Source organism: Salvelinus fontinalis, chromosome 34 (assembly GCF_029448725.1).
Source record: "Salvelinus fontinalis isolate EN_2023a chromosome 34, ASM2944872v1, whole genome shotgun sequence".
Lineage (NCBI taxonomy): Eukaryota > Metazoa > Chordata > Actinopteri > Salmoniformes > Salmonidae > Salvelinus > Salvelinus fontinalis.
In genome coordinates, this window is record NC_074698.1 from 24,903,226 (window position 1) to 24,914,703 (window position 11,478).

The window sequence follows — 11,478 nt, forward strand, 5'->3', positions numbered from 1 at the left end:
CTGGAACACGCAATCATGCACGTCGATTCAGAGCATGCCCAATATGCTCAATGGGTGACATGTCTGGTGAGTATGCAGGCCATGGAAGAACTGAGACAGTTTCAGCTTCCTGGAATTGTGTATAGACATGGGGCCGTGCATTATCATGCTGAAACATGAGGTGATGGTGGCGGATGAATGGCACAACAATGGGCCTCAGGATCTCGTCACGGCATCTCTGTGCATTCAAATTGCCATTGATAAAATGCAATTGTGTTCATTGTCCATAGCTTATGCATGCCCATACCATAACCCCACCGCCACCATGGTGCACTCTGTTCACAACCTTGACATGAACAAACCGCTCGCCCACACAACGCCATACACGTGGTGGTTTGCGGTTGTGAGCCAGTTGGATGCGCTGCCAAATTCTCTAAAATGACACTGGAGGCGGCTTATGGTAGAGAAATTAACATAAAATTCTCTGGCAACAGCTCTGGTGGATATTCCTGTAGTCAGCATGCCAATTGCACGCTCCCTCAAAACTTGAGACATCTGTGGCATTGTGTTATGTTAAAAAACTGCACATTTTAGAGTGGCTTTATTGTCCCCAGCACAAGGTGCACTTGTGTAATTTTGTCATTTTTATTAGGATCCCCATTAGCTAACGCCGTAACGCTAGCTAATCTTCCTGGTGTCCAACACCAATGAACAAGACTTCACAAACACTCAACAAGTAGACAATACAGACAATTACAATACCTGACAGGAAACACATTTAATATTCAGTTGATGCTTTCTATTTCCTCTCTAGTCATATGGTCTATCGCATGTTATTTTATTTTTTTCTTGAAGATGGATTTACTTTTTTCCAGAAAAATATGGATTGTTAAAAGAGTTCCATTCAGCTATGGCTCTATATAAAACTGTAGATTTAAGGAGATTTGTCCTTGGCTTGGGTTGACTTAGCTGCCCTAAATTTGCCTGTCTGGTTTGGTGGTTATGCGTATTGCTAGTATGTACTAACTAGCCTGAAAAATTCTGTGTTTTTTTGAAAAATATAATATTCCTAAAGAAGATCAGAAGACTGGATAGTAATTTGTTTTCAACGTGAAGCCATGAGAGATTCTGATGCATTTGGATAATATTCATACAGACAGAGCAATCGAAGAACTCATCTGGCAGCCCTGTTCTGAACCATTTGGAGATTTTCTATATTTATTTTTATTTTTTATTTTATTTCATCTTTATTTAACCAGGTAAGCTAGTTGAGAACAAGTTCTCATTTACAACTGTGACCTGGCCAAGATAAAGCAAAGCAGTGCGACACAAACAACAACACAGAGTTACACATAGAATAAACAAGCGTACAGTCAATAACACAATAGAAAAAAAGAAAGTCTATATAGTGTGTGCAAATGGCGTGAGGAGGTAGGCAATAAATAGGCCATAGTAGCAAAATAATTACAATTTAGCAGATTAACACTGGAGTGATAAATGAGCAGATGATGATGTGCAAGTAGAGATACTGGTGTGCAAAAGAGCAGAAAAGTAAATAAAAACAATATGGGGATGAGGTAGGTAGATTGGGTGGTGTCACGCCCTGACCTTAGAGATCCTTTTTATGTCTCTATTTTGGTTTGGTCAGGGCGTGAATTGGGGTGGGCATTCTATGTTTTGTGTTCTATGTTTTCTATTTCTGTATGTTTGGCCGGGTGTGGTTCTCAATCAGAGGCAGCTGTCTATCGTTATCTCTGATTGAGACCCATACTTAGGTAGCTCTTGCCCACATGGGTTTTGTGGGTAGTTGTTTTCTGTCTTTGTATCTGTACCAGACAGAACTGTTTCGTGTTGTTTGATTTTCGTTTATCTCTTTGTTATTTTTGTCATAGTGTTCACTTTTCTATTAAAGGCATGAACACTTACCAAGCTGCGTTTTGGTCTCCTCCCGTAGACGATCATTACAGGTGGGCTATTTACAGATGGACAATGTACAGCTGCAGCGATCGGTTAGCTGCTCAGATAGCTGATGTTTAAAGTTAGTGAGGGAAATATAAGTCTCCAGCTTCAGCGATTTTTGCAATTCGTTCCAGTCATTGGCAGCAGAGAACTGGAAGGAATGGCGGCCAAAGGAGGTGTTGGCTTTGGGGATGACCAGAAAGATATATCTGCTGGAGCGTGTGCTACGGGTGGGTGTTGTTATCGTGACCAGTGAGCTGAGATAAGGCGGAGCTTTACCTAGCATAGACTTATAGATGACCTGGAGCCAGTGGGACTGGCGACAAATATGTAGCGAGGGCCAGCCGACTAGAGCATACAGGTCGCAGTGGTGGGTGGTATAAGGGGCTTTGGTAACAAAAAAGAAGGCACTGTGATAGACTGCATCCAGTTTGCTGAGTAAAGTATTGGAAGCTATTTCGTAGATGACATCACCGAAGTCGAGGATCGGTAGGATAGTCAGTTTTACTAGGGTAAGTTTGGCGGCGTGAGTGAAGGAGGATTTGTTGCGAAATAGAAAGATTTGATTTTGGATTGGAGATGTTTAATATGAGCCTGGAAGGAGAGTTTACAGTCTAGCCAGACACCTAGGTATTTGTAGTTGTCCACATATTCTAGGTCAGAACCGTCCAGGGTAGTGATGCTAGTCGGGCGGGCGGGTGCGGGCAGCGAACGGTTGAAAAGCATGCATTTGGTTTTACTAGCGTTTAAGAGCATTTGGAGGCCACGGAAGGAGTGTTGTATTGCATTGAAGCTTGTTTGGAGGTTAGTTAACACAGTGTCCAAAGAAGGGCCAGATGTATACAGAATGGTGTTGTCTGCGTAGAGGTGGATCAGGGAATCACCTGCAGCAAGAGCGACATCATTGATATATACAGAGAAAAGAGTCGGCCCGAGAATTGAACCCTGTGGTACCCCCATAGAGACTGCCAAAAGTCCGGACAACAGGCCCTCCGATTTGACACACTGAACTCTGTCTGCGAAGTAGTTGGTGAACCAGGAGAGGCAGTCATTTGAGAAACCAAGACTATTGAGTCTGCGGATAAGAATATGGTGATTGACAGAGTCGAAAGCCAGGTCGATGAAGATGGCTGCACAGTACTGTCTTTTATCGATGGCGGTTATGATGTCATTTAGTACCTTGAGCGTGGCTGAGGTGCACCCGTGACCAGCTCGGACACCGGATTGCATAGCGGAGAAGGTACGGTGGGATTCGAAATGGTCAGTGATCTGTTTATTAACTTGGCTTTCGAGAGCCAAGACCTGCAAGACGTGTGAGAGACAAACTGGCAGCCATAAGGGAGGTCTGAGAGAAGTGGGTGGAGCGTCTACCATACCTCTACAACCCTCGGTCTGAAGTAACAGTGGATGAGCAACTGGTTCCATTCAGAGGTAAATGTTTATTTTCATATCTGTAATGTAAGTGATTTTCACTGTTAATTTTATTATTGTTTTTCTGTAATATCATTGATTTATGTGATTGTTTTCTGTGACACTGGTACTAATTACTGATAGTAACCTCTTTTGTCAAAAGTTTGCTGTCCTTTCCGGCAGTATATGCCCAGCAAGCCAGCAAAATATGCATCAAGATATGGGTGGCCTGTGACGCACAATCCAGCTACGCTTGGAAGATGCAAGTCTACACAGGGAAGCCGACCGGTGGAGGCCCAGAGAAAAACCAGGGGATGCGGGTTGTGCTTGATGTGAAAGATGGACTAAGGGGGCACAATGTCACGTGTGACAATTTCTTCACCTCTTATGAACTCAGCCAGCAGCTCCTGAAGAGGAAGATCACCATGGTTGGCACAGTTAGAAAGAACAAGCCTGAGCTCCCCCCTGCACTCCTCGCAACAAGGAGAAGAGAGGCCTTCTCATCAAAGTTTGCCTTCACCCCCACCACCACTCTAGTTTCTTACCTCCCAAAGAGGTGCTGCAAGAATGTGGTCCTCCTGAGCACAGTGCTCAAAACCGTTGAGATCAGTGATCATGAGGACAGGAAGCCACAGCTGGAATTTACAGCAGCAGTAGGATGACTGCCAGCTGGCCCCTGGTCATCTTCCATAACATCATTGATGTGTTCTCATACAATGCCTTCTTGATATGGAACAAGATCAACTCTGCCTGGATGCCTGATAAGCGGAACAAGAGGAGGGTCTTCCTGGAGCAGCTGGGAAAGGCACTTGTAACCCCACACATTCAAAGAAGGGAGTGCCTCTCCCGCGCAGCCACCTCTGCTGTATGTTTACACCTATGCAGTACCTTTAGCAATAATAATAATAATAAACCTCTACTTTAGTAAAGAAAACATTTATGACAGGTGTGTTGTAATAAAAACGAGTGGGGGCCACTGATTAAATGCAGTCTTTCTGTATTGTGAAGAGGGAAAATCCCAGATATTTACAAAGTTTGTGATGAATGACAGGTTATTTCTTCATGCAAAATAGATTTGGGGTCTAAAATTCAATTAAGCTGCTTTATCATTTTTGACCCTGAGAACAAGGAGAGTATACATAATGTTAAGACTACACAAGGGTTAAAACCATAACATTTGAGTTGAACAAGTAACATTTCATGATCAATTACATCAAAAGCAGCACTGAAATCTAGCAACACTGCACCACCTAACTTCCTGTCATCCATACTCTTTAACCAATCATCCGCCATTTGTGCTAAGGCCGGACTTGTGGAATGCCCTTCTGCGTATGCATGCCGGAAACCCATTATCAGATCATTACATGATAAATAATGTTTGATTTGTACAGATAAATTTTTTTTTACAATAATTGACTTAACACAGGCAGCAAGCTTATAGGACGACTATTAGGACCAGTGAATGCAGATTGTTTATCCTTAGGTAGTTAAATAACATTTTACTCTTTCCAGACTTCTGGGCACACCCCATACATCAAACACTTATTACAAATATGAGAGATTGGGGTAGATATTTGGTTAGCTGTAACTCTAAGCAATTTGGTGTCAAGATGATCTGTACCAGGTGACTTGTCATCCGACAGAGACAACAGCATCCTTTCTACCTCTTCCCTTTCTACTTGATGAAATTTAAACATGCATTGCCTCTCCTTCCTGATTCAATATTTTATAAGGGTATATGACATAGAGCCATCAGTTGGAATCATAGCATTCGTCAACTTGCCCACTTTGCCTGTAAAATATTCATTTGTTTGCCATGTCATGTGTTTTTGTAAAAAAAATACCCTCTGATTCAACAAAAGAGGCGGACATGTTCAAATTCCTACCCATAATCGTGTTCAACATTCTCCACAGTTTTTTCCCATCACCCTTAACTTCATCAATGTTGTGCTGATAGAATCCCTTCTTCTTTCCTTTGTTTAGCTTGGTCACAATATTTCTTAATTTACAATAACTTTGCTTGATTTGCCAGATTTATCTGCTACTTTTTTGGCCTCATAACGTTGAATCATAAAATTTCTCAGCTCATCATCAATCCATGTGGCACCGTTTCACCTCACAGTGCATTTTCTTAAAGGGGCATGCTTATCAGCTATACTCATAAATAATTTCATAAACATATTAGTGACATTTCAGGATCATCCTTACTACACACTTCTAACCATTGCACATTTTTAATCTCATCCACGATTGAGTCCTGATTGAACACTCTGTAGGACCTTTGGTAGATTACCTTCGGGCCAGCCTTTGGTATTTTAGTTTTCCTAGTGAGTGCAACCAAGTTATGATCACTGCAACCTCGTGCCACGGATACAGCCTTAGAACAATGTTCAGCCATGTTAGTAAAAATGTGATCAATACAAGTTGATGATGTGATACCGGAACTATTAGTGAACGTTCTGGTTGGTAATGTCATAACTTGGGTCAGGTTTTTAGCAAGGATCCCGGGACATATTTCAGCAGTTCCAGCGTTAACGATAACTGCGTCCCAGGATCCAGATATGAATAGGAAAACTATTGTAAACTTTTACCATAGTAGATTGTTGTTAAAGTAAAACAAACCGAGTCTCTAGTCTTGTACTGCGCGTGTTGATGACTTTGCGTGTTGATGGTAAGAAAAAAGAGAGCGATAGATGATGCTGTTTAATCAGCTTCTTGATATCACACCTGTCAGGTGGATGGATTATCTTGCCAAAGGAGAAATGCTCATTAACAGAGATGTAAACAAATTTGTTCACAAAATTTGGTAGAAATAAGGTTTTTGTGTGTATGAAACATTTCTGGGATCTTTTATTTCAGCTTATGAAACATGGGATGAACACTTTACATGCTGCGTTTATATTTTTTGTTCAGTGTAAAGACGTTAAATGTCTTACCTGTGATTAAATGTTTTCCACCAACAGCTACATGTAACCTACATGGACACTGGGTCCCCACATTTCCCACTCTCCCACGCCCAATAGCTTGAAGCAACAGCACAGGGCTCTTCTAGCAGGCTCTATTTCCCTATGTGGGAGCATTGCGAACTGTAGGTCGGAATATTTGACCTGGTTACATGTACACTGAACAACATAGCAGCTTTTCTGGATTTTTTATTATTTCTGTATAACAAAAAATCGACAACAAAGTTGCCTTTTTTACAATGGGGGTCAATAGGAAAGAATGTTGGTGGTCAAGGGGAATTCCTTATTATTATGTGAATACCGACTGGGACTATTCTCTCCAGTGCTGTAAAGTACTTAAGTAAAAATAATTTCAAGTACTTCTTCAGTAGTCTTTTGGGGTATCTGTACTTTACTTTACTATTTATATTTTTGACAACTTTTACTTTTAGTTCACTACATTCCTAAAGAAAATGATGTACTTTTTACTCCATACATTTTCCCTGACACCCAAAAGTACTCGTTACATGATGAATGCTTAGCAGGATAGGAAAATGGTCCAACTGATGCACTTATCAATGGAACACATTGTCATCCCTACTGCCTCTGATCTGTCAGACTCACTAAATACAAATGCATTGTTTGTAAATTATGTCTGAGTGTTGGAGTGTATCCCTGTACATTTTAAAAACAAGAAAATGGTGCCGTCTGCTTTGCTTAATATAAGGAATTTGAAAGGATTTATACTTTTACGTTTGATACTTAAGTATATTTTAGGGATTACATTTACTTTTGATACTTAAGTATATATAGAACCAAATACATTTAGACTTTTACTGAAGTAGTATTTTACTGGGTGACTCACTTTTACTTGAGTAACTTTCTATTAAGATATCTATACTTTTACTCAAAATAACAGTTGGGTACTTTTTCCACCACTGATTCTCTCTAACCTCATTATGTCAATGGTGTGTCCTAGTTACAAGCCAGAGTGAGTCAATGTAGAGGGAAAAAAACAAAGTTACCATGGAGATTACACAGATGTTGGTTTGTAATGTAGGGCTATGAAACCATGTTGTCGTTACGGAAATATTTTATCAGACTCCAGAATCAAAGTAAATACTTCCAGAGAGAGAGAGAGAGAGAGAGAGAGAGAGAGAAGGGAGTTCCCTCGTAAACAGTCAGGGATTCCATCCTACTCTATGACATGTCTGGGTGTCCCCCGTTGGATTGGTTTCTCCATAGCAATCTTCTAAATATTTACACATGCAGTAAGAGCTGTGCTGGTAGAGCTGGATCCATGAGGTTGGATCCATGACAGTTTTATTTTGGCAAAGCCTGGCTGGATCCATAACAATTGAGTAAGGCTTTATGACTTCCAGACCCTACCAAGTACACAGTATTTGTACATGGTACCTGTGTGAATGTCAAATACATATATTATTACTGACTACAATGTATTTGTAGAATGATGTATCATAATAGATATTTAATTGATAATGTACATTATTTTAATAGTTATGATTGGAATGTAAAAAAGGTATTTCTGTAAGTCTCGGTCTGTCAATTGTGTCAACCCACAGTTTCTGGTGGTTGACCAAACCGGCACACCGGGCACGTGCCCGGGGCCCTGACCTCGAGGTGTAAACCCTGGATTGCTGATGCTATGTATTGGCCATTGAAAGACTTTGACGCCACCGGTTGGCCATATTGGCACTCCCCAGTAGGAGCAGTCCATAGGAATTAACGAATTTCTACAGTATTTACATTCATTGTTTCAAGGACAAAATTACATGTATTTAATTTTTTTTTGGTAATGGAGACAGTAACATTAGTAATCTCAAAAAATGCAACTTTAAGGAAAATGTTTTTATATATACACTACATGATCAAAAGTGCTTGTCGAACATCTCATTCCAAAATCATGGGCATTAAAATGGAGTTGGTCCCCACATGGCTGTTATAACAGCCTCCACTCTTCTGGAAAGGCCTTCCACTAGATGTTGGAACATTGCTTCGGGGACTTGCTTCCATTCAGCCACAAGAGCATTAGCAAGGTCGGGCACCGATGTTGGGCGATTTGGCCTGGCTCGGAGCCGGCGTTGCAATTCATCCCAAAGAAGTTCGATTGGGTTGAGGTCAGGGCTCTGTGCAGGCCAGTCAAGTTCTTCCACACCGATCTTGACAAACCATTTCTGTGTGCCACAAAGTTGGAAGCTCAAAATCATCTAGAATGTCAGTGTATGCTGTAGCGTTACGATTTCCCTTCACTGGAACTTAAAGGGCATAGCCCGAACTATGAAAAACAGCCCCAGACCATTATTCCTCCTCCACCAAACTTTACAGTTGGCACTATGCATTCAGGCAGGTAGCGTTCTCCTGGTATTCACCAAACCCAGATTCATCTGTCGGACTGACAGATGGTGAAGCATGATTCATTGCTCCAGAGAACACATTTCCACTGCTCCAAAGAATGCGTTTCCACTGCTCCAGAGTCCAATGGCTGCGAGGTTTACACCACTTCAGACAACTCTTGGCATTACGTATGGTACTCTTAGGCTTGTGTGCAGCTGCTTGGCCATGGAAACCCATATCATGAACTCCCAACGAACAGTTATTGTGCTGACGTTGCTTCCAGAGGCAGTTTGGAACTCAGTAGTGAGTGTTGCAATCGAGGACAGAAGGTTTTACGTGCTACATGCTTCAGCGCTCGGCGGTCCCGTTCTGTGAGCTTGAGTGGCCTATCACTTTGCAGCTGAGCCGTTGTTGCTCCTAGACGTTTCCACTTCACAATAACAGCAGTTACAGTTGACCGGGGCAGCTTGAGCAAGGCAGAAATTTTATGAACTGACTTGTTGGAAAGGTGCTTATGACGTTGCCACGTTGAAAGTAACTGAGCTCTTCAGCACGGTCCATTCTACTGCCACTCTTTGTCTACGGATATTTCATGGCTGTGTGCTCAATTTTATGTACCTGTCAGTAACAGGTGTGGCTGAAATATCTGAATCAACTAATTTGAAGAGGTGTCCACTTACTTTTGTCAAGGTAGTGTATTTATATTTTTTTGTTCACATAATATAATTTAGAAGTATGGAATAAGGTGTCTGTAATAAAATAAATGTGGCAAAAACGAATGTAAATATTTCTTACAACGGTGAGGGAGTGACAAGATGGAGGCAGGGTGGCTTCAACACAGCACTCCCTAAAACTCATCTAGTGTATATATAAATCATTGTGTACAACAACTGATGAACCTAACAGTGGAAAACTGTGAAAAAATGTGTTCAGTGTTATTTCCTGATAGTTTCTGGTTGAAAATACAATCTACACAGGACCTAATCAGCAGGTTTGCATGGGCGGGAGTTTCAGTTTGCCTGGTGATATCACCAGGTGGTAAATTGGTTAATAGATATAGAGCAATTTCAGTGCCAACAGAAACTGTATTTGAATTCCATAATTATGAACTTGTATTACGATATTACATTTTAATGTTATATCTTAGAATTTGTAATGCACAAATGTAATCATAGAATTCATAATATGAACTGAATTGAATAAATATTGCATTCCATTTAAAAATTCAATTTCAATTTAATTGAATATTCAAATTCAATATTTAGCTAGCTTTCCGTTTTGCCATACATTTGGGGCCCCAAATGCGTTAGTCTGGCCCTGCTCAGTTTGTTTTAGATTTTGTTAAAAACAACTGCCCAATGCAGTCGTTTTTATATGAATATCAAATCATTTCTGGGTAACCATTAAGTACCTTACTGTAATATATTTCCATAAAAATTGCTTTTTAGCAAAAAACTATTTCTCAAGCAAGAATTTAAAAGACACTACACAAGCTCTTCCCTGGAAACTGCCTAGGTCCAGGAACACATAGTGACTATGGTGACCTCAGAAACGGCAAGAAAAACAAATTGGAGGAACACATGGAACACAAGGTTTAAAACATTAATTACACATCCTTTACGTTCTCTCTAACCTCATTGTGTCAATGGTGTGTCCTAGTTACAAGCCAGAATGAGTCATTGTAGAGAAAAAATGTGAAGTTACCATTGAGATTACACAGATGTTGTTTTTCAATGCAGAACTATGCAACCATGTTGTTATTATGGAAGCGTTTTGTCAGACTCCAGAATCAAAGTAAATACTTCCAGCTCTAGGGGTGGAACCGAACACTGTGAGGGTTGAGAGCCAGAGGGACGTTACAGAAAACAATGTGTTATGTCACAACAGCGGTGTAGACTCTTTTTTTATACAATTTTAGTCATGCAGAGAGAGAATGCTCTAAACCACATAAGCTTGAAAGGGAAGAATGAGGCGAAGACTTAAGAAAGAATGAGAGGCTACCCAGTAACCAGGGAGTTCCCTTGTAAACAGTCAGGGATTCCGCCCTACTCTATGACATGTCTGGGTGTCCCCGGTGGATTGGTTTCTCCATAGCAATCTTCTAAATATTTACACATGCAAATACTATGGCCTATTTATTTCCTTACCTCCTCACGCCATTTGCACACACTGTGTATAGACTTTTTTTCTATTGTGTTATTGACTGTATGCTTGTTTATTCCATGTGTAACTCTGTGTTGTTGTTTGTGTCGCACTGCTTTGCTTTATCTTGGCCAGGTCGCAGTTGTAAATTAGAACTTGTTCTCAACTGGCCTACCTGGTTAAATAAAGGTGAAAAAAATAATTAAATAAATAAATAAATAAGACCTGTGCTAGTTGAGCTTTACTCAGAGAGTTGTAAGTGGCTGGGTTGGATCAATGACAATAACAATTGAGTAACGCTTATGACTTCCAAACCCTACCAAGTACACAATAGAATGAATGGAACATCAAACGCATGGAAATCGCGTGTTTGACTCCGTTCCATTAATTTAATTTCGGCTATTACAACGAGCCTGTCCTCCTATAACTCTTACCACCAGCCTCCTCTGTTGTACATGGTACTACTGTCAAATGTACAGTGCATCTGGAAAGTATTCAGATCCTTTCCCTTTTTCCACATTTTGTTACGTTACAGCCTTATTCTAAAATTGATTAAATACTTCCCCCCTCATCAATCTACACACAATACCCCATAATGGCAAAGCAAAATCCGATTTTTTGAATATTGTGCACATTTATTAAAAATTAAAAATACCTTATTTACATAAGTATTCAAACCTTTTGTGTGAGA